The sequence below is a fragment of the Lissotriton vulgaris genome, chromosome 5, assembly GCF_964263255.1.
Source record: "Lissotriton vulgaris chromosome 5, aLisVul1.2, whole genome shotgun sequence".
Classification (NCBI taxonomy): domain Eukaryota; kingdom Metazoa; phylum Chordata; class Amphibia; order Caudata; family Salamandridae; genus Lissotriton; species Lissotriton vulgaris.
The window spans coordinates 1,175,266,946-1,175,293,443 of NC_141693.1; the positions used below are offsets into that span (position 1 = coordinate 1,175,266,946).

The window sequence follows — 26,498 nt, forward strand, 5'->3', positions numbered from 1 at the left end:
CTAATTTCGTCTGAAATTCGCGCTGGGTGCACGAATCTCACCGAATTATTTTTTTTAGGTTTATTTTGGCCCTGGGGGTCCTTGTGGGACCCCTTGAGCAGGCCTAGGGGGTCAGGGTGTGTCTACCCTGCCCCCTTTTCTCTTTTTGTGGTGTTTGTTTTTGGTAGAACAGAGGCACAAGATGGCTGCCAACACTTCCCGATTTGACAGTTGTCAGCCAATTAGCATTCAGCTCGTGCACGGCAGGGTGCGTGCAGGCTGTGCTTAGGGTACGCGGATAGATGCGTGGATCCACCGCACCCATAGATAAATAAATTACTTTAACTGTCATTTTCTCAGGAACTACTGAACGGATTTACACCAAATAAGCAAAAGGCACGGGTCTGAACCAAGGAATACATCTTTGACAAATTTGGTGTAATTCCGTTCAGCCGTTCGGGCTGTAACCGTGGGTTAAGGTCCTATGGGAAATTGCAAGGGGAAAACATGTTTTGGGGCCCCCCTTTTTTCTCAGCCCCCGCTTGAGAATACACCCCCAATCTTTCAGGGAAGGAGCGGAACTGAACTGGCCAAGAGTTTGGAAAATTTCACGCACATTCATCAACCGGCGCCAAAGTTATTCCAAATAGAATGTTGCGGATTTCCTATGGATAATAGGTCCTAACTATAACTATCTACTGGCGACCGCCAGTAGATATCATATACATATATATATATATATATATATATAGAAGGCTCCAAAACACCAACCAGTTGCACACACGAATGGGTGCACGCCGAATCGGGGGTGTGCCCGAGTTACAGATAAGCTCCAAAATCCCAGGAAAATCAATCCTAAAGGAAGGTAGCACACTCAGGGGAGGTTTCACAAAAGATTTAATGAGGAAACCAACAGCAACGACGCGTTTCGCCTTAGGGCTTCGTCAAGTTGTGCAGAGAGCCGAGGCGTGCGCCGGTTTAAAAAGAGGACAGCATGTAGATTCAATGAAATCAAGGTAGGACTATACACATAGTTACATGGTCGCCATATTGGAACGGTGTTAAATGCAATTTCAATACAGGCAATTGAAACGTAATAATTCAAATAAATGCCAAACCAAAAAAGATATACAAATCACAGAATATCCAAATTGTGAATATGCGTGCTAGTACAGTCTCAACAATGGATCATGTCACAATGATATAGCCCTGGATGGGCATGCGATAGCGACTGAATGAATTCCCCTCTCAATGCATAATGCAAAGAATCAGGAGGCGAGAAACGAGCAAAACGGCTAAATAACGCCAGAATTCCCAGCTCTACACAATAATAATGGTGCACATATCGTCAATAGTATATACTAAATTCAGTTAAACCGCACAGCGATTACGCCCTGGATGGGCAATACATTGAATTTAAGCATGCGTCACAAAATTCATTTGAAATATAAAACACATTAAAAGAATATGTCACATGAGCATAGTTCATATAGACATAACCTGATCGGTGAAACACAGTCATAGAAATATGAGGAGAATACATTGTATTTGATATCAAGATTAATAGATGCCCAACCAGTTAGCCTAAATGGACTGATAATTCCTCATGCATATTAAGACCAAGCGGATGCTTACACTGTAAGTCTATTATATATCTCGATTCCAGTCGTCTGAGTCTAAGCAGACGATCACCCCCCCTGATGCTCAAAGGTACACTATCTATGCATGTGTAAGCTAACAGATCCCTGTTACTTTTATGCATTTTGGCAAAATGCCTAGCCACTGGGTATGCATCATCCTTTTTAGCAATCGCACGCATGTGCTCTAATATCCTAAGTTTTACTGCATTTGTGGTGCTACCGATATAGTTTAGGCCGCACGGGCATGTTAAACAGTAAATGGCATATGGCGTGGAACATGTTAAAAATTTGCTGATTCTTTTGGGGATGGTGACACCAGGTATCTTGTAAGTAAGCGTCCGCTTACTAAATTTACAAGCCTTGCAGCGGCCACAAGGATAGAAACCATTGAGGGTAGGCAACTTGGGGGTCTTTTCAGGTGCAGAATAATGACTGGAAACCAAATGATCTTTAAGCGATCTCGCTTTTCTGAATGTAACAAGGGGGTTAGATGGTAAATCTGCTTTGATGGTATTGTCAGACAGTGAGATATTCCAATTTTTTCTTAAGATTTTCTTAATTTGGCCTGCATTATGAGAAAAGGTGGTAATGAGCCGAAAACTACCATTCTTAGATTTATCTTGGTTTTTGGGCTTCAATAATTCTTTGCGTTTCGTATTTTTAGCTCTCTCATAGGCCTTACTTAATACCATATCACCATATCCCCTAGTTTTGAACCTTTGCATGCTGGCATGGGCTGCTCTCTCAAAATCACTATCATTCGAGTTGTTTCTGCGTATTCTGAGTAGCTCCCCATACGGTATACTACCCACTAATTGCCGGGGATGACTACTAGTAGCAAACAGCGTGGAATTGCCCGCCGTTTCTTTCCTAAACAATTTAGTCTGTATACAACTACAATTGTCTATGTATATAGTGAGATCAAGATAATCAACTGAGGTGTGGCTGATTTGTCCGGAAAACCTGAGATTGATGTCATTATCGTTGAGGGCATCTACAAAGCTATTGGCAGTATCTACAGGACATTCTAGTATGATGAAAAGATCGTCTATATAACGATACCACCTTATTATTCGACTGTCCCACTCAGGATGTTTCTCGCTCCAGGATGCCTGCTCCTCCCACCACCCCACGAAAAGATTCGCGAAGCTGGGGGCGGAGCAGGCTCCCATCGCGACGCCGGACAGTTGTTTGAACAATTGCTTGCCAAATAAAAATATGTTATTGTTAAGGCTAAACATCATGAACTCCATCAGCATCTTGTTTTGCTCATAAAATCTTATGGGCCGTTTATCCAAGAAGCTGGCCATAGCTTTGAGCCCATCACCATGTGCAATACACGTGTATAGACTGGTGATGTCAAGCACCAACATACAATATGTATCTTTTCAGACAATTTCTTCAATACAGTTTAGCAAATGTTTGGTGTATATATATATATATATATATATATATATATATGGATGGAGGAAAAAAGTGGAGGATTAAGCAACATCTAACGTGTAAAAGCACATTTGTTGTATATATGGTAATGTGTCCCTGTGCCAAAAGATATATTGGCAGCACGATCTTCGAGGCAAAAAAACGCATCCTCGAGCACACAAGAGCTACCACCCATGGAGATCAGACAAACGCATTTGCAAAACACATGAGTCTATACCATGACAACAACTGGGAAAGTCTCAAATTCTGCGCGTCATTGACCAACCGAAAGACTCAGAAAGGGGAGGCAAACGCAGGAAATCCTTGAGACAAAAAGAATCGCGACACATCATCGCATTCAGGACCCTGGAGCCAAGAGGTCTTAACCAAACAGAAGAGCTACACGTACATCTGTAAAAGTAACATGGAGGAATAACCTACTCACCAGAGAGAGGCATGAAACAAGAATCAAGTACAATGGGGTAAACAAAATCTCACCAGAGAGTATAACCAAAAATGACTTGAAACTGACTGGACGGTGATTCACAGTTCCAGAACTTTAAATACAAACCTTCCTTCACGAACTATTGATCAATGATACAACATTGCTATCCCGCTCCAAAGTAAATTCGAACAAGAGCATTTTAAAACACAGGACACAGTAGTAAACTACGTTTCCCACAATGCAGTTGCATCACATTCATTGTGTTTTTTTTCACACTGTGCACCAAACATAAAAGAAAGCTCGTGTTGGAGCTCTGTACCCGTGATCAAGCCTTCGGCTGAAGGCGAAACGCGCTGGGCTATTGACGAATTAGTGAAAAATAAAGCTAATGGATTAAGCTTACATTTGCCTGCTTGTGTGCCTCCTTACCTCCGGTGTTGGGACGGTCCTGGGAATATATATATATATTTATATATATATATATATATATATATATATATATATATATATATATATATATATATATATATATATATATATATATATATATATATATAGATAGATATATCCACACGGGTTCTCACCAAACAGCGCCGAAGTATCGTGTCACACCAACGCCATCAGAAAACAGCAGACCCAAAGTTTCCGTGAGTAAGTTTAGTTTATTCTGCAACACACGGACAGCATAACGTTTCGGCCTCCAAGAGACCTTGGTCACATGGCATTCCAGAAGGAATAGCAGAAATTTAAAGTGCAAGTGCATATGACGTTAACCAATCAACGTAGAGATTTGTACAACGGTGTAATAAACATAGTAAACATACTACGTGTTAACTTAATGTTGACATTGAACATACACCGCGACTTTCCAAAATACAAGTATTAGGATAAATCCTTGAAACATACTTAGCCAATGGTTATAATAACCACAATGAGTACAATAAATGGATCAATCCGTTTGCAAACAACCCATGTCACGATTGTTTAAGCACATATATACACAGTAGTCAATATATGCATATAAATACACGATCTGGTTATATACCCTGTAAATCAACCATGTTTAAATCCATGATCATAGTTTATGCATTGGAAATATTTCAGTGCATTTAGCCAACTTATATCTACATTGGGGACCCATGTATTTACCGAGCTTCTTCATATCATGAGGATGATCAAAGGGAAATGATACATCATTAATACCCAACAAAAAAAACCACATCAGTCAAATAGTATATATCCTGAAGTCCGGGGCCCGTTGATAGATGGCGAGCAGACACCGAGCGGATCACTCTGTAATTAATTCCACACAACAATCCTTCACAGGAAAGCTCGCACTCGGGATAGATTTCACCGCAGTTTATTCAACCTGCTTCAAAGCTGCTTCACACGGTTGTTTCTCAACAGGCAGACACGTTTTAGTGCTTGACTCCCAAGATTATTTGTCGGCCATTACGCGTTTCACCACTCCAAGTGGCTTGATCACATGACAGCGCTGAAAACGGTACCAGACCGATTATAATGCTACACCTATGCACGTGATAACTTTTGTAAAGTGACAATGAATTAAAATATGATACTCTGTATTTTACAAAGAGTGATCAAAGATTTTACTTGTGTATGAAAAGGTGTATGTGATTGTCACGTGGATGATGTCATCAGTGATGTCATCAGTGATGTCATTTGAGATGTCATCAGTGATGTCACTGACCATGTCATGAATGATCTAATATGTGACATCATCAGCAGTGCATTGCGGGTGCGCGAAATATAGTTAGTCCAACTAACTATATAGGAGCAATTTCAATGGTTTTGTATGAGTGAAATGTCCAGCAAAATATAACACCCCTAAAACTTTTTTGGAGTGAATTTCAAAGTTTTTTTTAAAGCTAATTCCTAACTATATAAGGCCTGAAACCTATGGTTTTTTCAGTGAATTTGAAAGGTTTTTTAAATGCTGATTCCTAACTATATAAGGCCTGAAACCTATGGTTTTTTGAAGTGAATATATATATATATATATATATAAATATATATATATATATATATATATATATATATATATATATATATATATATATATATATATATATATATATATATATATATATATATATATATCCCAGCCAGTTTTCTGCTTCAACTCAAGCCTCAAGCGACCGCGGGCCATGGCGGGTTAGCGAAACCCGTAACATCCACATTCCATCATTTCCATAGCAAAACAATGATCCACGGCACCCAAATGCTTCAAGCAGATTTTATTTTAGCAAATGCTCAACTCAACGCGTTTTGGAAACAAAAGTTCCCTTGTTCATGAGTGTTGAGATTGCAGTTCACAGTGATTTAAATAAACATCACATGATTTATGACTACAATGGAAAGTGTAAACAGGCTTCATCATTGTCTCAGAGCAATGCACGACTGTAAAAAAACACAATATTAATTAATACTGGTTTAAAACATTTCCTGGGTGCAATTAACATTGCCTTAGTGCAAGTGTAGAAAAACAAGTGTGGAAAAGGCAAAGATGTAAAGAAATGCCGCTTCGTGAATGGGACAGACCGAGTTCATTTTTTTTATCAACTCGCAATCACTGAACTTTATTGTTCCCCCTGCAGCTGCGCGGTGACAGTTCCCCGTATCTTCCCTAGCCAGGGATTGCATTAAGAGTTACACTTGTGCAACTGAGGATTATCGCAAGACCTAAATAAATAGTGTTGCCATCCTGGTACGTGCTTGTGAGCTCCTAAATTGTCATACCTTTATGCCTAAAGCGCTTTAAATGTGTGTGGCTGTGATACATGGTCACTTGCCTATATGATATATTGCGCCAGTGTGCAAGCAGCCCTATACTACCACCAGGTTGAAAGCTTGGTGCCAATTAAGCCCAAGTGGGTAATGGTCAGTGCTCAATGGTATGCAAAAGAAATACAGAACTACCATCAACTAAGAAAATACAGGTGAGGGGATTCCAGTTCATAAAACTACTCTCGTCATTCCACGGCTATTCCGGACTTGATACTACCTTCCACTCGTTTACCAAACATTCTGAGTGCAGAAAATCTGTAAAAGAATACATATAACAGAAAAAGGTCATAAAAAAGAAAAGATATAACAATGTTACAAACAACAATAAGCAAAGACAACAGTTGAGGTTAAAGGCCATAAAAGATACATACTACAGATACTGAACTTGTGCTAGAATAAGGGACCTTCCATAGTGGTAGCTTTCCCAAATGTACTCCTAAATCTTCATCAATATTGTGCCCTGATGGCTGTGTTGTGTGGTATTCAATAATCATTTTGGACTTGAGACGTCTTAATTCAAGGACTCTATCCCCTCCCCTCTCTCTCCTTAGAATGGTGTCTAAGACACAAAAGAAAAAGAGGTTGGCATTTTGTTTGTGCGATGCCTTAAAATGTCTTGCTATTAAGTACTGTTTGTCATCCTTTTTAATTGCCCTTAAATGTTCCAAAACTCTCTTTTTGGCTGGGTGGATAGTGCTGCCAATATAATATTTTTCGCACTGACATTTAAGGGAGTACACAGCGTAGTCAGTGTTGCATGAGACATGTTTGGTGATCACAAAAGGTTTACAGTTGGCCGATAATTTAACCTATTTACAATTTTTGCTGTATTTACAAGCCTTACATTTGTTGCAGGTATTGAAGCCTCGTACCTGGCTGGCCCCCAATTTAAACTGTCGGACCTATTGTGCTTTGACATATAATATCTTTTGAGGATTTGGCCTTCCTGTATGTGACCCGGGGATAATGTTCTACCACTGCAGATATATCTTTACCAGTTTTTAGGATTCTCCAAAATGTATTGAGACACTCTCTAACTTCATGTGCTTGATTCGAAAAGGTGGTGATGAACCTGATCTTGTTCTTGTGGTCCTCACTAGTTGACTCAACGGTTTTCACTTTTAATAGCTCACTTCTGTCTCTTTTTTCAACTTCTACACAGGCTTTATTTATGCTGCTCTGGGTATAACCTCTTTCCAAAAATCGTTTTGTCATGATTGTTTTTTCTGTTTCAAATCCCTCTATGCTGCTGCAATTCCTCTTGGCTCGCAACAGTTCACCAAGAGGGATGCTGCGTATCAGATTCGTGAGATGGCAGCTCCCTACGTGGAGCAGGCTATTTCCCACAGTTTCTTTTCTGAATAAATAACTCTCCAGGCGTTTCCCTGCAAACAATAGTCTCAAGTCTAGAATGTCAATGGTTTCTTTATTGATCTGGCTACTAAATTTTAAGTTAAGTGTGTTATCATTGAGTATCTCGGCAAACTGATTAGCTTGTTCTATACTTCCTTTCCAAACACAGAAAATATTGTCAATGTACCTTACCCATGTGACAACACACTCTTTAAAACTGGGTAACGTGCTGGTGACCTGCTCCTCCCTCCAGCCCAGGTATAAGCCTGCAAAGCTGGGGGCGAAGCAAGTCCCCATTGCAGTTCATAGAATCTGACGGTAGATCACTTTGTCAAAGACAAAGAAATTTTGCATAAGGCACTTGTCCATCATGTCAATAATCATTTCTGTATGAAATAGATATGAGTTTGATCGGTTCCTCAGGAAGTGATGACATGCCTTAATCCCTGCCTCATGAGGGATGCAGGTATAGAGGCTAGTGAAATCAAGGCAAATCAGTAAGAATTGGCCGTCACACTCAATCTGGTCAATCCCTCTTAAAAAATCACTTGTGTCCTTAATAAAGGACGGTAATCCCTGAACTAGTGGTTTCAAATAAAAGTCACCGTATTGTGGCAAAATAAGGAGGAATGCATTATTTTTCCTTGTTTTTACTTTTTCCATGTGTTCTGCCTTGTGCAGGACACGTGGAAAAAGCAAAATGCCATGGATTGTTTATGGCCAGGAAGGTCCCCCTTCCTGTACATGAATAATCTTTTAAAAAGCCATTTTATGAATTGCATGTGTGCTGCATTAAGCAGCACACATGCAAGTGACAAAATGGCATTTCAGGATTGTTTATGTGCAGGAAGGGACACTATCCTGCTCATAAACAAATAAATAAATCCTCCCCTGCAAGCTTACACCCTTGCCCTATGGTCCACCCTTGCATTATGGTGCAAGGGTGCCTGCATTGGCGCTACACTGCTAAGTGTAGCAGCATTGCGGGGGAAAAGCAAGGCTGCACCATATTGTTTTAAATATGGTGCAGCCTTGCGTATCAGAAGTGGCAGAGAGAGGCGTTAAGCCAGGAAGGCTAACGCTTCTCTCCACCACTTCCTTGTACATATCCCCCGGGTGTCAGGGAGCATCTCTTCTAGACACTTCTACTCGCCAAACCATCCCTTGGCCTCACTGTGGAGAGCGGGGTCTGCCAGGTAACGAGCAGGCTGTCGCCGGAATGCGATAGAGCTCTGCGCCTAATCACTCTGTCCATTTGGGGCGTCATTAACCCACCACTATAGCAGCTTGACCCGGGGGTGGGTGGCAATGGGCAGCTTAGTCCAGGACACATTCAAGTTGTTGGTGGTGTCTCCTTTGTCTTTGATCTGTGCCCCAAATGTCATACATACAACCTATTGTAGTGGAAGTGTAGAGAAAAGGATGGAGGGAGAGAGACGGTGGATGGCTGCAGAGATGGAAGGATGAAGAAGAGGGTGCAGGGGAGTATATAGAGAAAGATGGGTGGAGAGGAGGGTGGAAAGAGGATACATGGATGGAGATATGGGTGGGCGGTTTCCCTGTATCCACTATCCATCCTTTGCTTTCAGAGATGATGATCTAGAAAAGGGTTGATAGATAGAAGGATGGATAGAGGAAGGAAGGGAGGGGGAGGGAGGGATAGAGGAAGGAAGGAAGGGAGGGAAGGAGGGAAGGAAAGAGGAAGGGAGGGAGGGAAGGAAGGGAGTAAGGAAGGAAGGAAGGAAGGAAGGAAGGAAGGAAGGAAGGAAGGAAGGAAGGAAGGAAGGAAGGAAGGAAGGAAGGAAGGAAGGAAGGAAGGAAGGAAGGGAGGGAGGGAGGGAGGGAGGGAGGGAGGGAGGGAGGGAGGGAGGGAAGGGAAAGGACGAAAGGAAAGGGAAGGAAGGAAGGAAAAGGAAGGAAGGAAGGAAAAGGAAGGAAGGAAGGAAGGGAAGGGGAAGGAAGGAAGGAAGGAAGGAAGGAAGGAAGGAAGGAAGGAAGGAAGGAAGGAAGGAAGGAAGGAAGGAAGGAAGGAAGGAAGGAAGGAAGGAAGGAAGGAAGGAAGGAAGGAAGGAAGGAAGGAAGGAAGGAAGGAAGGAAGGAAGGAAGGAAGGAAGGAAGGAAGGAAGGAAGGAAGGAAGGAACTACATTTCTGTGCTTTAAGCTACCTCCTCTGGTTCAGTGCCCACTGCAGCAAGCTCGGGGCCACAGAATCGAATTCAAACACGATCTTAAAGATAAATCTTTAGGGTGTCAATAAATAAAGTAGGTATCTGTTAGGAAACATAAGTGCCTCTTATTAAAGTGCGAAGAGGCAATGCAGTTTGCAATATGAGCTGTAAATTCGAAAGTCGTCATTTCACAGCATTATCTGGGGCATAGAATGTCACCTGACTTCACTTAAGCTGGTGCTGCCTACGGCGCTCGTAAATTAGCAGGGCTCTTTCACCTAGTCCCAGCTCCTCAGCCCCCCCAAGAGGCGGCAAACACTTACAGGGATATCCCGGGTGGAGAGGTGATTGCACATTTAGCTGTCAGAATGCATAAATCAGTCAGATTTCACTTCTCTGCTGATAAATATGCATGACGCATTAGTATGCGTGGGCGTAAACGGGCTGTTATTTGCATATTTGTCGGTCAGCCTGTACCTGAGTTTTATACTGCAATCCGACAGAGTTCGGTGCCGCCGAGTCTGTGCCACAGCCGTACTGCGCCGGCACACTACTGTACAGAGTCCCTGCTGTTGTAGTGCTCTGCTGTCCAGTGCCCTGACTGTGCAGATGCACTGGTGTTCAGGGTCCAGGTTCTACCAGTGTAATAATGTCTAGGGTTCTAGTTGCGCTGATGTACAGCTGTCCATGGCCCTGTCTGTGCTGGTGCACTGATGTCCATAGTCCTCACCGGGCTAGTGCGCTGCTGTCTGTGGTCCTGGCAGCGCTGGTGCACTGTTGTGCATGGTCTTAGCTATGTTGATGCGCTACAGTCCATGGGTATTGGCTGTGCTATGGTATTGGCTGTGCTATGGTATTGGCTGTGCTGGTGTACTGCTGTCCATGGTCTTGGCTATGTTGGTGCGCTACAGTCCATGGGTTTTGGCTGAGCTATGGTCTTGGCTGTGTGTGGTGTATGGTTCTCTGTGGTCCTGACGGTGCTGATATCCTACTGTCCATCCTCCTCATTCAGCTGCCGCACTGTTGTCCATATCCCTGGTAAGCATGGGCGAATTTTGCGAATCTCGCGTTCGCGAATTTTGCGGATTTGCAAACTCGCAATCCGCAAAATCCGCGAATTCTCGCGAATTTGCGGATTTTTTTTTTTGTGTGTTTGCGCGGGTTTCTGCCAGTTCGCGAGGGTTTTGTACAATGTCGCAAATTGCGAACTTACCTGTCGGGTCGCAAGTTTCGCGAACTTGTTGTTTCTACGTGTCCAGCCTGTTTGGGACACTCTTCTTCATCACTGCCACTCTCTGTCACCACTGCCACTCTCTGACTACTCATGCCACCCTCTGGCCCACCCATGCCACCCTCTGTTTCATCACAGCACCCTCTGGTTGTCCAGTCAGTGTACATTATTATGGCAACGCAAGCACACCTTCCCTGCCTCAAGTGACCTGAATTAATTTGGGGCTGATTAATGTGTCACAGAATATTTTTTTAGCTGGCACCTGCTTCCTTAGTGCTTCCTGATTAGTGATCTTTTGCACTTGCTAAGTGCTTTCATTGTTGCAAAATTAGTTACAACACCTGCCCTGCCCCAACTGACAATAATGAATTAGGGGCTGATTAATGGATTTGAACTTCCAGCCTGGCTCCTGCTTGTCTCCCTTAGCTGTAATTCAGCACCTTTGTGGCATATGTGTAACTATTCTGAGGTTCAGAGCAGGGTCACATAATAGTTGCAACTGGCAACTGAACTCTGGAGGGGCCCCTCAGGAAGCACTACAGGAAATGGCTACTAATGATGAGCCTGAACTTTTGAACCTGGTAAGTAGTTTCAGTTTTGCTAAGATTGTATTTCTGCAATTTTGCACTTATTCGCGGGGCACGAACTCACGCGAACAGTGCGAGCAAAATCCGCTGCTCGCGGATTTGCGGATTTTGCGGGAGATTCGCAAATCTCGCGGATTGCGAATTTACCGAAAATCCGCAAAATCCGCGAGCGAAACGGATTTTCCGCTCATGCTTAATCCCTGGCTGTTTTGATGCATTGCTGTCCCTCATTTCTGGCTATGCTGGTGGCTGCTGTCTATGTACCTGGTGATGCTGGTGTAATGATGCTGTCTATGGTCGTGGCTGTGATAACTCACTGCTGTCCATGTCTCTTTGCTAGTGTATGGTTGTCTGTTGTCCTGGCCGTGCTGATTCTCTACTGTCAATGGATCCTGGTTCTGCTGGTGCACTGCTGTCTATGCCCCTTACTGAGCTGGTGCACTACTGTCTATGGCTCTGACGACTGTGCTTGTGCACTACTGTCAATGCATCCTGGTTCTGCTGGTGCACTACCGTCTATGGCCATGACTGTGCTGGGCTCTACTCTCAATGGTCCTCCTGAATGTGCTGTTGCACAACTGTCCATGGTTCTGCCACTGTTGTTGCACTGCTGTCTATGGTCTTGCCTGTGCTAGTGCAATGCTGTCTATGGTCTTGCCTGTGCTAGTGCACTGCTGTCTATGGTCCTGCCTGTGCTGGTGCACTATTGTCTATGGCCCTGCCTGTGCTGGTGCACCACTGTCTGTGGCCCTGCCTGTGCTGGCACTCTACTGTCTATGGCACTACTGTCTATGATCATGACTGCGCTGGTGCACTACTTTCTCTGGTCCTGAATGCGCGAGTGCACCACTGGTGTGTTTTAGGCTAGCTATGCCAGTGCACTATAGTCCATGGCATATCCCTAGCTGTGATATGGGGCTGCTCTCTATGATCCTGGTTTTGCCGGAGCACTACTACTGTCATGTGGTGGTACAGTGCTGCTGTCAATAGTCCTGGCTGTGCCAGTGTACTTCTGCTATGATACTGGTGGTGCTGGTAAGTCACTTCAGTTGGTCCTGGTCTATTGCTCTGGCTGTGGTGGTGCACTGCTGCCTTTGTACCCGGTTGTGGTGGTGCAATGCTGCCCACGACCCTTGCTGTGTTGGTGTGCTCCTGACTGTGTTCCTTTGTCCGAGAACCTGACTTTGATGGTGTACTGCTGCTTTTTGCCTGGACTGCGTAGGTGCACTTTGTCCGAGGTCCTGACTTTGCTGTTGCACTGCAGCTTGTGGCCTTGAATGCGTAGGTGCATTGCTGTCTGTGGTCCTGACTGCTCTAGTGCACTCTGTCCGAGGTCCTGACTTTGCTGTGAACTGCTGATTGTTCCTTGACTGTGGTGGTGTACTGCTGTCCGTGGTCCTGGCTGGTGTGGTGCACTCTGTCCGAGGTCCTGACTTTGCTGATACACTCCTGCTTGTTGCTTGGCTCTGTCCGTGGTCCTGACTGCTCTGGTGCACTCTGTCCGAGGTCCTGACTTTGCTGATACACTCCTGCTTGTTGCTTGACTCTGTCCGTGGTCCTGACTGCTCTGGTGCACTCTGTCAGAGGTCCTGACTTTGCTGAACACTCCTGCTTGTTGCTGGACTCTGTCCGTGGTCCTGACTGCTCTGGTGCACTCTGTCCGAGGTCCTGACTTTGCTGAACACTCCTGCTTGTTGCTGGACTCTGTCCGTGGTCCTGACTGCTCTGCTGCACTATGCCCGAGGTCCTGGCTTTGCTGTTGCACTGCAGCTTGTGGCCTTGAATGCGTAGGTGCATTGCTGTCTGTGGTCCTGACTGCTCTAGTGCACTCTGTCCGAGGTCCTGACTTTGCTGTGAACTGCTGATTGTTCCTTGACTGTGGTGGTGTACTGCTGTCCGTGGTCCTGGCTGGTGTGGTGCACTCTGTCCGAGGTCCTGACTTTGCTGATACACTCCTGCTTGTTGCTTGGCTCTGTCCGTGGTCCTGACTGCTCTGGTGCACTCTGTCCGAGGTCCTGACTTTGCTGAACACTCCTGCTTGTTGCTTGACTCTGTCCGAGGTCCTGACTGCTCTGGTGCACTCTGTCCGAGGTCCTGACTTTGCTGATACACTCCTGCTTGTTGCTTGACTCTGTCCGTGGTCCTGACTGCTCTGGTGCACTCTGTCCGAGGTCCTGACTTTGCTGAACACTCCTGCTTGTTGCTGGACTCTGTCCGTGGTCCTGACTGCTCTGGTGCACTATGTCCGAGGTCCTGGCTTTGCTGTTGCAGTGCAGCTTGTGGCCTTGACTGCGTAGGTGCATTGCTGTCTATGGTCCTGACTGATTTAGTGCACTCTGTCCGAGGTCCTGACTTTGCTGGTGTACTGCTGCTTGTTCATTGACTGTGGTGGTGTACTGCTGTCCGCGGTCCTGACTGCTCTGGTGCACTCTGTCCGAGGTCCTGACTTTGCTGATACACTCCTGCTTGTTGCTTGTCTCTGTCCGTGGTCCTGACTGCTCTGGTGCACTATGTCCGAGGTCCTGGCTTTGCTGTTGCACTGCAGCTTGTGGCCTTGACTGCGTAGGTGCATTGCTGTCTATGGCCCTGACTGATTTAGTGCACTGTGTCCGAGGTCCTGACTTTGCTGATGTACTGCTGCTAATTCAATGACTGTGGTGGCGTACTGCTGTCCGTGGTCCTGACTGCTCTGGTGCACTCTGTCCGTGGTCCTGACGGCAGAAGCACTGCTACTTGTGGTGGTCGGTTTGTGCTGGTATGCCACTGCTTGTGATCCTGGCTGTGCTGGTGTGCAAGTGCCCACGGGCAGCGTGCACCACTGCTCGTGGTCCTACTATACTGATACATTGATGCCTGTGTTTTTGACTATGCGACATAGCCCGCACTTGTGTTTGTGACTGAGCTGGTTCACCGGTGCCCCCTGCCTGAAGTCTGCTGTTGTACTTTTGCTTGCGTTCGGGCTTGCGCTCATGCACTTCTGTATGTAGTCATGACAGTGCTCGTGCACTTCTGCTTGCGGTCATGACAGTGCTCATGCACTTCTGTATGTAGTCATGACAGTGCTCATGCACTTCTGTATGTAGTCATGACAGTGTTCGTGCACTTCTGTTTGTGGTCATGACAGTGCTCGTGCACTTCTGCTTGTGGTCATCACAGTGCTTGTGCACTTCTGCTTGCGGTCATGACAGTGCTCGTGCACTTCTGCTTGTGGTCATCACAGTGCTTGTGCACTTCTGCTTGCGGTCATGACAGTGCTCGTGCGCTTCTGTATGTAGTCATGACAGTGTTCGTGCACTTCTGTTTGTGGTCATGACAGTGCTCGTGCACTTCTGCTTGTGGTCATCACAGTGCTTGTGCACTTCTGCTTGCGGTCATGACAGTGCTTGTGCACTTCTGCTTGCGGTCATGACAGTGCTCGTGCGCTTCTGTATGTAGTCATGACAGTGCTCGTGCACTTCTGCTTGTGGTCATCACAGTGCTTGTGCACTTCTGCTTGCGGTCATGACAGTGCTTGTGCACTTCTGCTTGTGGTCATCACAGTGCTTGTGCACTTCTGCTTGCGGTCATGACAGTGCTCGTGCACTTCTGCTTGTGGTCATCACAGTGCTTGTGCACTTCTGCTTGCGGTCATGACAGTGCTCGTGCACTTCTGTTTGTGGTCATCACAGTGCTCGTGCACTTCTGCTTGTGGTCATCACAGTGCTCGTGCACTTCTGCTTGTGGTCATCACAGTGCTTGGGCACTTCTGCTTGCGGTCATGACAGTGCTCGTGCACTTCTGCTTGTGGTCATCACAGTGCTTGTGCACTTCTGCTTGCGGTCATGACAGATCTCGTGCACTTCTGTTTGTGGTCATGACAGTGCTCGTGCACTTCTGCTTGTGGTCATCACAGTGCTTGTGCACTTCTGCTTTCGGTCATGACAGTGCTCGTGCACTTCTGCTTGTGGTCATCACCGTGCTTGTGCACTTCTACTTGCGGTCATGACAGTGCTCGTGCACTTCTGCTTGCGGTCATGACAGTGCTCGTGCACTTCTGCTAGTGGTCATCACAGTGCTTGTGCACTTCTGCTTGCGGTCATGACAGTGCTTGTGCACTTCTGCTTGCGGTCATGACATCACAGTGCTCGTGCACTTCTGCTTGCGGTCATGACAGTGCTCGTGCACTTCTGTTTGTGGTCATGACAGTGCTCGTGCACTTCTGCTTGTAGTCATCACAGTGCTTGTGCACTTCTGCTTGCGGTCATGACAGTGCTCGTGCACTTCTGCTTGTGGCCATCACAGTGCTTGTGCACTTCTGCTTGCAGTCATGACAGTGCTCGTGCACTTCTGCTTGTGGTCATCACAGTGCTTGTGCACTTCTGCTTGCAGTCATGACAGTGCTCGTGCACTTCTGCTTGTGGTCATCACAGTGCTTGTGCACTTCTGCTTGCGGTCATGACAGTGCTCGTGCACTTCTGCTTGTGGTCATCACAGTGCTTGTGCACTTCTGCTTGTGGTCATGACAGTGCTTGTGCACTTCTGCTTGCGGTCATGACAATGCTAGTTATTGCACCGCTGCTTGTGTACCTGACTGTGCTGGTCCATCTTTGCTTCTGGTGCTCTGTATGCGGGTCGAGATGCAACCTAACAGCCAGAATTATCGTCTTTAACTGGGGAGTCAGGTTCGAGTCTCGGCATATGCTCAACATCTTGTGATTCTGAACACATCACTTAATTTCACACAACCTAAAACATAATGCAATGTAATTTGTTGCTCCAAAACTCTACTGCCCTCGGACCCGGTTTTCACGCTACATAAATCTGTAAAAAAAAAATGCAAAAAAAGGCAGGTTTATCGCTATCCACGGTCCTGTCTGCAGAACCTCGAACTCAGCCTTGGCAACTAGTTATTTGCAAGTAAGAGCTAGGCAGTTCAGCTTTTGACTTTGCAACACTCTAAAGCTCTGTCTGTCTCCTCTTCTTTTAGCGGCATATTACTTAGCAGCAACAACAGAAATGTGGCACATAACAAGAAAAGCGGTGCATAGAAACGAGATTGTGCATTTAACATGCAGCAGTCATGTTTGGATAAATCGTGCCATTGTAAGAGAGTCAGGCAAGCGTCTGCGCTCTATGGTGGGCCGAGACAGACTTGAGTGGAGTAGCTAACGCTGGGCCTGCCCTGCTCCCGCATCACTGTAAGGCACGGGGCTGCCTTCAGCTTATGACCGTTAGAAACAAAGAGAGAGTGGCCCCACTATCCAAGAAACAGACTACCATATACAGTAAATGTAGAAAAAGAGAATTTTTCTTGGATCACACCTAAAAAAAGATAATCATCCACACTAAGTCATACAAAGGTCATTCAAATACCCTCAGTCAACTATCACACCAGAACCCATACATCAATTATAAAAAAATATCTTTTTGTATGTATCAAAAGCACATTTATTAAAAAACAATTTCAATCATATAAGACACAATTAACAAATACAATTATTTTTTCAAAGGTTAAAAAACAATTTAGCAATTAGACTCACATATATAACAATTGAGCTTCAATAAAAACGAAAGACAAAACAAGTGACAAATTAAAATCATCATAACCAAGTCATTGAAGCTCAATTGTTATGTATGTGAGTCTAATTGTTGAATAGTTTTTTAACCTTTGAAAAGACCAGTTGTATTCATTATTGTATTGTGTCCTGTATGATTGAAATTGTTTTATAATTAATGTGCTTTTGATACATACAAAAAGAAAAAATATATATAATTGATTTATGGGTCCTGGTATGCTGGTTGACTGAGGGTATTTGAATGACCTTTGTATGACTTAGTGCTGATGATTATATTGTTTTTGAGGTGTGATCCAAGAGAAATTCTCTTTTTGTACATTCCGCTGATGACCCCCGAAACCCCCATCAAAGATCCCCATCGCGCGCACCTGTTCCTGCCTCTGTTGGCGTCTGACTACTGAGCTCATTGAATGCAGCGAGCGGTGCCCTCTTACTGCAAACATTCCTATTGGTTGCCTGACAGAGCCTGCTTCCTTTTAGAATTCACGAGTTTACAGAATTTAAAAATATCCATGTTGTCTTTTTCCCATCGATCCTTCAAGTCCAATTGTGTCGCAACCCACTTTGCGAGCATGTAAAATGTGGCAGCTTGCCCTGCTCGTATACCACCTGTTTCCAGTTTCCTCACTACAGTCTAGGTGAGACATCATTGCTCGCCTGTAATCAGATCACTACTGCACTGTAAGGATGTATTACAGCACACGTGTTCAGCACAATGTCTGCCACCACAACCAGCAGTAAGTGTGAAAAGCAGTTCTCTGAGCAGAGCACGAACAGCATCTTGAACCACTGCAAAGCTTTTCCACTTTTCCTTGAAAGATGCAGTTATTGACTATTGAGAAATGGACTTGTATTTATTACACTGCAACAGTGCATTACAGTAGAACAGGGATCTCGTTGGGTGTTACTATGTGCGATAAATCACAAGGCGCTTATGGGGTGCAGTATTTACACTCTGCCTATCTACAACCATCAGCGCTGCTCTGTGAATAGCAGCAAGAGACGAGGAGGACGGGGTGCGCGGGAGAGGGATATTGAGGGCAGTATGTGGAATGCAATCTTCATCCTTTTATCGCTATTCACCTGGGGGGGTCTGTAACCTTCAGTCTCATCCCTCTGTTTTGTCACGGTACTGCACGGTGACTTACAGCATCCTAATGATCATACGCAGTGGTCGAAGTGGGGAAAAAAGTAGGGGAACTGTGGGTGGAGAATCAGGGGGCGGGAATAACCGAATATTGAATCAGTGGGCGGAGTCGGGGGTGTGGCTAGAAATAGCAAAACATACCAATTTTTTAGTACGTTTGGCATTTCACTGACCAGTTACAGCTTATAACGTTATTTAATTAAAACAATGGATAAACATGTTTATTTGAGGTTTAATTCAGGAAAAAGAAAACACTCATACGGAATACAGGTTTATGTAAAGTGTGTGAAATATAAGCAGGAACAACATGTTACCTTAATGCTTTTACTCTCATTGTTCAGAAATCCATGATTATTTTTTGTCTCAAACATTGAGGTCATGAATACAGGGCTCCTCCTGTACACACGTGTTAAGCAGGGCTCAGAAGAGGAAGGGACTCTTCAGGAGAAACTAGACTCACGGAAACTCACAAAGGCTTCTTCATATTCATGTCACCCAGCTAGCTGCTCAATCATAATATAGCAAAAAGAACAACTGGTGGACAGAATGCAGAACAATATCATACATTCTCCCCCAGTACAGAGATCTGGGCCTAAATCCATTGTTTCTTTGCTCGCCATTCCAGTTTGGACCTAGCCATATGCAAATCAGTCTTGATCCTGCACCCAATGGGAACAGTCCAGCCCGAACTGCCAGGCCAGGTCCTCCCTGGACTGGAAACAAGCATCCTAGGACCGGTTTCGGGCTTTAAGCCCTCATCAGCCAGGATAGTTTGATTCTAGTAGATTGGAGAGCACGGGATCTCATGTCTGAGCATACCTGTCCCACTCGGGTGACAAATGCAAAAAGAACAATTGATGGGCAGAATGCAAAACAATGTCATACATTCACCCCAGTTCAGAGATCTGGGCTTAAATCCATCGTTTTTTGCTCACCATGCCATTCCAGTTTGGACCCAGCCATATGCAAATCAGTCTAGGTTCTGCGCCCAATGGTAACAGTCCAGCCCGAAATGTCAGGCCATATGTATTCAAGTGTCCTTTCATTCGGGAAGTGAACACAAAGCAGTACCCACTGAACTATGCACATAACATATTGCTCTTTGATATGCATGGTACACGTTCTTTCCAGGAGGCACATTGCTCCTCTGCGCTACCTTAGATGAGTAAAACAGCCACTAGACAAAACATGCTCCCATATCTCTCCAGCAGGTTCATTGATCACCAACATTATCTTGGCACTTGTATTGTTGACGAAACCTGCTGAATATACAAAGAACTTTGCAGTGTTTTTAAAACTCCTGCACTTGTACAAAACCGGTCCCTCCAAACTAAACTGGCCCCTTACCCCTCAAGTTGCCCTGGGAAACGCCTGCTCCTGCCCTTTCACTGCTCCTGTCCAGTCAGTACTCCTGCTCATGCTCGATCAACACTCCTGCTTCATCAATTCCCCTGCCCTGTCACTTCTCCTGCCCCGTTCACTTCTCCTGCCCCATTCACCGCTCCTGCCCCGTTCACTGCTCCTGTCCAGTCAGTACTCCTGCTCATGCTCGATCAACACTCCTGCTTCATCAATTCCCCTGCAAGGTCACCGCTCCTGCCCCGTTTACTGCTCCTGCCCCGTTCATCGCTCTTGCCCCGTTCACCGCTCCTGTCCAGTCAGTACTCCTGCTCATGCTCGATCAACACTCCTGCTTCATTAATTCTCCTGCCCCGTTCACCGCTCCTGTCCAGTCAGTACTCCTGCTCATGCTCGATCAACACTCCTGCTTCATCAATTCTCCTGCCCCGTTCACCGCTCCTGTCAAGTCAGTACTCCTGCTCATGCTTAATCAACGCTCCTGCCCTGTTCACCGCTCCTGCCCCGTTCACCGCTCCTGCCCCGTTCACCGCTCCTGCCCCGGTCACTGCTCCTGCCCCGTTCACTGCTCCTGCCCCTTCACTGCTCCCGTCCCGTTCACTACTCCTGCCCCGTTCACTGCTCCTGCCCCATTACCACTCCTGCTCATGCCTAATCACCGCTCCTGCCCCATTACTTCTACTGCTTCGTCACCTCTCCTGCCCCGTCACCTCTCCTGCCCTGTCACCTCTTCTGCCCCGTCAATTCTCCTATCCGTTACTTCTCCTGTCCGGTCACCTCTAATGCCCCCGCACCACTCCTTCCGTCACCTCTCCTGTCCCGTCACCTCTCCTGCCCTAGTACCTTTCCTTTCCTATCACTCCTGTCGCCTCTTTTGTCCGGTCACTGCTCCTGCCCAATTCACTCTGTGTACAACATTAACAAATTTCACAAGGTGCCAAGTTCCCCACCTACTCTGTCTGGGGAAAGCTCCTCTGTATTCACCAACTCCGATCTCACTGGCACTTGGTATGCTAAAGGCAGGCGGCGGCACATTGTCATTCCAAAGGGGGTAATCAGCCTCAATCAGAATGACAATGGGCCTGCCCTCGGTCTGTGAGAGCTCAGGGAGGGGCTGTTGCAGTCTCTGGAGTTCACAGAGAAGTGAGAGCAGCCCCTGGAATCTAAGGAAAAAAGTTATTGTTCTTAAGTCGTACTATTCTTGCCGTCCCGGGATGCTTTTTTAAAAGTAAGAAGTAGGGGAACGGATTGAAACAATTTTTAGAAGTAGGGGCACGCCGTGCCCTTCTGTTCATGCCCACTTCTACCACTGATCATACGAGGGGCCTACATTCAGTGCTTATTTTGAGCCGGTGGGTACCACCTGCACTCATTTTTGGGGACCGGAACTCATTTTTCCTCAGATATTTACCAAGAGCAAGAAAGGGAAAACCACACAAAGGCGGAAGAAGGAGGAAGAGAAAGACAGAAAACGACACAGAAGGAGAAAGCAGGAACCTGCAAGAGTGAGATTAAGGGCAAGCAGTGGATTGGAGGCGAGAGTTGATTCAAGGCTATGTACTCAATGGCCTGCAATTTAATAACACAGCCTCAGGCTTCTGGGTAGCGCTTTGTGCACCTGCACTTATTCTTTTACAAATCAAGCACTGGCGCACCTCCCCACTGCATGATGCCGAAATAAGCAAACAAAGAGGGGGCTTTAGGTAGACCCACACAGAAACCTCGAGAGCGCAGACGCATTCTGGGGCGCTCCGGTCTCAGTTTAACCTGTAACAAGGAATGCTCTCACGATGGTAACTGATGAGTGTCTTTTCTGAAATAAAAAAGTCTGCTGCCACCTTGAATGAATTTTTCAATGTTCTTTCGAGTCTCCAGTGGGATGAAGTGTCCCATCGCGGCGCCTCTTCATCTTTCCCAGCGCCGTCTGGCTGATCCTGCTGTGTGCAGCTGCGTTTCCTGCGGTGGCTGCAGAAAGGTTGTCGTCGTGGGCTGAGAGGCAGACGGCACAACATTCCACCTGAGGAATGGGGTCTCTGGCTAGTGCCAGTGCCACTGCTGTCTCATCAGATGATGTCCTGGCACGAGGCGTGCCCCTTCCTTTGATGGGAGTCCAGAGGCCTGGAGCCCAGATGGATCACAGCATCTGATGTCTTCCTTTGTGCCAAGGGCATCAAAGACGAGGAGCTCAAAAAGAGCTTTATTTTCAGACTTTACCTAGAAGTAAAGTTGTAAAAATATTTAATGCCTCGGAAAATTGTTGACTATGAACACTGCATCTTTTAATCTCGGTAATAAACTCTAGGGGCATTCATTGCCGCGTCTTTTCACTGGAAGGTGTGTGATCCTACCCTGATAAGGGCGAGGCACTCACCTCTGCACCAGCACCCACCAATGTGTCCCAACTCAGTGTCCTCATGGGCATGGCCAGCTGCTTTGCATATATGTTTAGAATGTTTGCTCAATCTGGGGTCCCCAGAGGAATCTTAGGCAGAGTAAACATTCATTCTCTGGTCAGAGGCATATCAATCAATCAATCAATCAATCATATCATTTATGTAAAGCGCACTACTCACCTGTGAGGGTCTCAACGCGCTGGGGTGGGGAATGCTGCTACTGCTCGAAAAGCCAGGTCTTGAGGAGTTTTCAGAAGGTCAGCAGGTTTTGGGTCTGCCGTAGGTGGATGGCGAAGGTGTTCCAGGTCTTGGCGGCGAGGTGGGAGAATAATCTTCTGCAGAACGTCGCTCTTCTCATTGAGCAGTAGAGTATTAGATTGAAAGACAGCAGGCCGCAACAGTATATTTCAACATTTAGGTATATGGTAAAGTCAGACAATGGCTTTTCATTCACTGGAAAGAAACATAAGGAGTTTGCCAACTACACGGGCCTTCACCACAGGAAAATTACTCCCCATTGGCAAATGTCCTTGTGGAATGCTTCAAGGCAATGCCAAAGAAATCCATGCATGCTGTCACGCTTAGAGAGAAGTCCATATCTCATGTACCCTGACGTATTTACCACAACACACGTCACCACACCTATGGCAAGTCCCCCAGTGGACTTAGCTTTTCCGTGGCAGAAGCATCTGTGCCCCGCATGCACCAGAAGGTTCAGCGACGGATCATGAAGAGTCAGAAAGAATGAAATTATATGTGGAGAGGAGGGGGAAGCCGGCCCATCATGCCTGTGTCAAGGACAGCCAGAAAGAAAGGCCACTCAATGCTGACTCCACCTTGGATTCTGAGCCGTTCGTTGTGACTAAATCCACAGTCCCTGCTCACTCAATAAACCCAAACTCCTCACTCTGCACAATGCTGGGGGAGACTCCGATTTCACTGGAGAGTGAGGGCATGGATATTGAAAGACCTCAGAGGAGGATTCACTAGACTCCTGAGTCCCCCAGTTCAGCATTCTCGCACCCTCTCCCCTTTAAAGACGCCTTAAGCATCCATTGGTTGTAGAATCTTGATGGAGATGCGCTGTCGTCATTTCCAATGCATTTGTAATTGAAGCGCACCCCAGAAATCAAGGAGCAGGGCAAGGCACACCCACAGTCAGAGACAGCAGACGCCTTCTAAGAAGCAACATGCCCCTACATATCCCTCTCCCCACCATATTGTGTTCTAACATACATGGCATGCCTATTAGATGCGTTGCATCAAAACAAAGGATTTTGCACACACTTTTTGTTACCCCATAAAATGGATGTAAAAAGCCCAGTTTTCATCTTAGTTTTACACAGCAGTCAAACACCACAGGAAGGGCCACACGAGGCATCAATGCTGTGCACATTCAAGTGATAAATCTAGGAGCCATCCAGCCCTGTGCTCTTGGCCACCATCATAAACCTGCTTAGATCAGTGATAAATTACACCCACCCCGCAGAGTACCTCCATAAAAACGCCTCCCACTTATCATGCTGCTAGCAGAGCACGCCGCACAGATATAGGTGGGTTGTGCTGCATACAGCAGACCCTTGATGCATAGCTGCCTTTGGGCATCTTCACCTGCTTACACACCCCAGTCACACAGTGGGATAGTGTATAGGATGAGACGTCTTGTTTAGTATTACCTTTCGTGGATTCCTGCCTAATGAGATGCCTTGATGAAAAAGCCCTGATTTTTAGGAGGCAGTTCGTCATCTGTGGCTTGCACAGTGAAAGTGGAGGGAACAGCCCAACCTTAAGAAATGAGCGCCTTCAGACACTCCTAACTAGCCAGGCTGTACTGGCATAAAATGTGAGGAGTTCATGTTGGTGGCAGGAGCAATGCCACTTATTTTGCAGTGTGGGTATCATCTTGTGTTATGATGCTGGTTTCATGTGCCCTCACTCCCGAACCACACCCTCTTCTACATTGACATACCCATTGAAATACGTACTCATGCCCTTCAAGGCCTCATCTCAGAAGTTCCCCTCATTTAGAGGGCATCAACCCTTCTTGAAAATCTCCATCCTCCAAAGCACAAGTTGCCTCCCACGCCTTCCAATACCAGTCTTGCACATCTTCTTCAATTGGGAATGAGTCATCTCACCCTCACCTTCTTTTCAATCACCAAATACCTCCACCCCCTTCATGTGGGTCACCGTCTTTGCAGCCTTGTTCACCCCCTGGAATGATCTACTCCCTTGACCTTCACTTAATCACCCTCCTATATCATGTGATTTCACCAGTCGCTGCTACTCTCAGCCCCTTGCTACTCACCGCACCCCTGCTGCTCTACCTGCGACCTTTCCTAGCAGATCCCAGCAGTAACATGCCTCAGTCCGCCTCTGCTGAATCAGCTGCTTGCTTTCCTGTTATTCTTACAATCATCCCCTTGATTCTCTTCCACCCTCTGCTGCTCCCACAGCCCTCTGCTGCTCGTCCTACACCCTATCAGTGGAGACAGCAGGATCCATCAGACAATGAAACAACGTGGATAAGGCTGATCTTGTAAGACAGGTCTACACTAACAATAACCAACCCTAGCCACGCCTTTCTGACTAACATCCTGACCCCACTGCCTAACTACTAGCAAGAGCAATGCCAACCACCCTTAAACCTACAGCACATAAAGTCACCCTTAAACTATCCTTTAACTCGTACTCTACCAAACCCGCTGTGATGCTGATAGTCTTAAGCTCATTTCCCATTATTCTCACTCTGGTCTGCGCTTGTGCTCATTGACCCCAGTGGCGGCTCCTCTGCTAAGGTGGAGGAGCGTCGCCCCACTGCTTTAAAGCAATGTAATTGAAAAAATAAAATGATAATAATAGAAGTTTTTCTTTTATTTTCTGCATTCCTGTTGCTACCCGGTTAGGGCGGGGATGGGATGGAGTCCCGTGATGTCGGGGGGGGGGGTGTCTGCTGCTGCACCAAAAGTGCACATAACAGTTTTGCCGGCCGTTTCGGACTGGCCAAACAGTCATGCGCACTTTGCATGTTCTCCACCCAGGCTGCATTCCAGCCTGGGTGGAGCACATGGCCAAGCCCCCTTTACCTCTCTGAGCGCCAAACCACAGTGCTCAGACCAATCACAATGCTGAAATTAGCAGCATCGTGATTGGTCAGGGGAGTCTGGAAGCCTGGGTGCTTCCTGTTCCTGCGAGGAGGTGGCGGCTGGCAACAGCGACCAGCAGGTATGTTTTATTTCTATTTCTTAACCCTCCACTACCTTCGCCTGCCCCTGCCACTGTCCCCTACCAGCCGCCACTGTTGACTCTTTCACTGTGATAGTTCCTGTTACAGATTCCTTCATTAACAGAGGATCACAGCTCTCCTCCATTCATTTCACTGCTTCACTGAATTTACTTGTCTTTTTAGGGTCCAAACTATAAATATTATAACCACTCAAACTGTTACCAACTGCACCTAAGAAAAAATATTTACCAGCCACATCCGACAAGTTCTACTCTGCCCTGCCCTCATTCCTCTCACCCCTCCACCATCTTCCTTACAATGACTTCACTACCACTTCCTGAGTCTCTAAGAAATAAGTGACACAAAAAGCCAGCCAAGTGCCCTAAATCGTGCTTCATCTGTTTCAAACATGTTAATCTGTTAAATGAACGAATTCATAAATAACCAGCATATTCAGGCAAGAACAATTGCTCACATTTATTACTCATGACAGCAGAGATTCAGCAGAGGAATCTAAATATCCTATGACTTGTGGAGTTCACATAATAGCTCTTAAATATCCCGGATGCACCTTCAGCTTCTACTGAAGACCTCCTACCCCCTTGAGAAGGTGAGAGCAGCATCCCATACCCTCTCTCAACACAAAAGCTGAATCTTTGTAAGACAAACAAAATGGTTCCGTGATGACTTGTGCCTCTCAAAAACGTGGTAAAGCACTTGAAACAAATCATAACTACCTGCTGATCCGATTGCTTGTAAAGTACAATCTAAAGGCTGTGTGTCAGCTTGCACCAGAACAAAAATGAGTATTTTCAAGCCTGCATCTCGACCACTCTACTAAAGAACTTTTCTGCATGTAAAAGAAACTGGTGTTGCCTAAACAAATGTCAAGACCTCGCAGATCCATTTCCTTGGCCCATCTTCCCTTTTCCCTGGCCTGATTCTCTTGGTACCCACCCCTGAGCAGTGGAAAAACCTTGCAACCTTAGAGTGATGTTGAACAGAAGGCTCTCATTCATCCATCAATCAATCAATCAATTATAGCGTTTGTAAAGAGCACTACATACCTGTGAGGGTCACAAGGCTCTAAGGGAGGGTGGTGGGTGGGGGGGGGAGGGTGGTGGGTGGGGGGGGGAGGGGTGCAACTGCTACTGTTCAAAGAGTAAGGTCTTGAGGAATCTCCTG

At 46.1% G+C, this 26,498-nt stretch overlaps 1 protein-coding gene across 1 annotated transcript in view; it reads left to right on the top strand.

The window, feature by feature from the left end:
- The window catches only part of PLPP4 (phospholipid phosphatase 4), a 918,420-nt gene that overhangs the window by 812,579 nt on the left and 79,343 nt on the right, over nt 1-26,498 (top strand). The gene's annotated exons all lie outside the window — the stretch shown is intronic.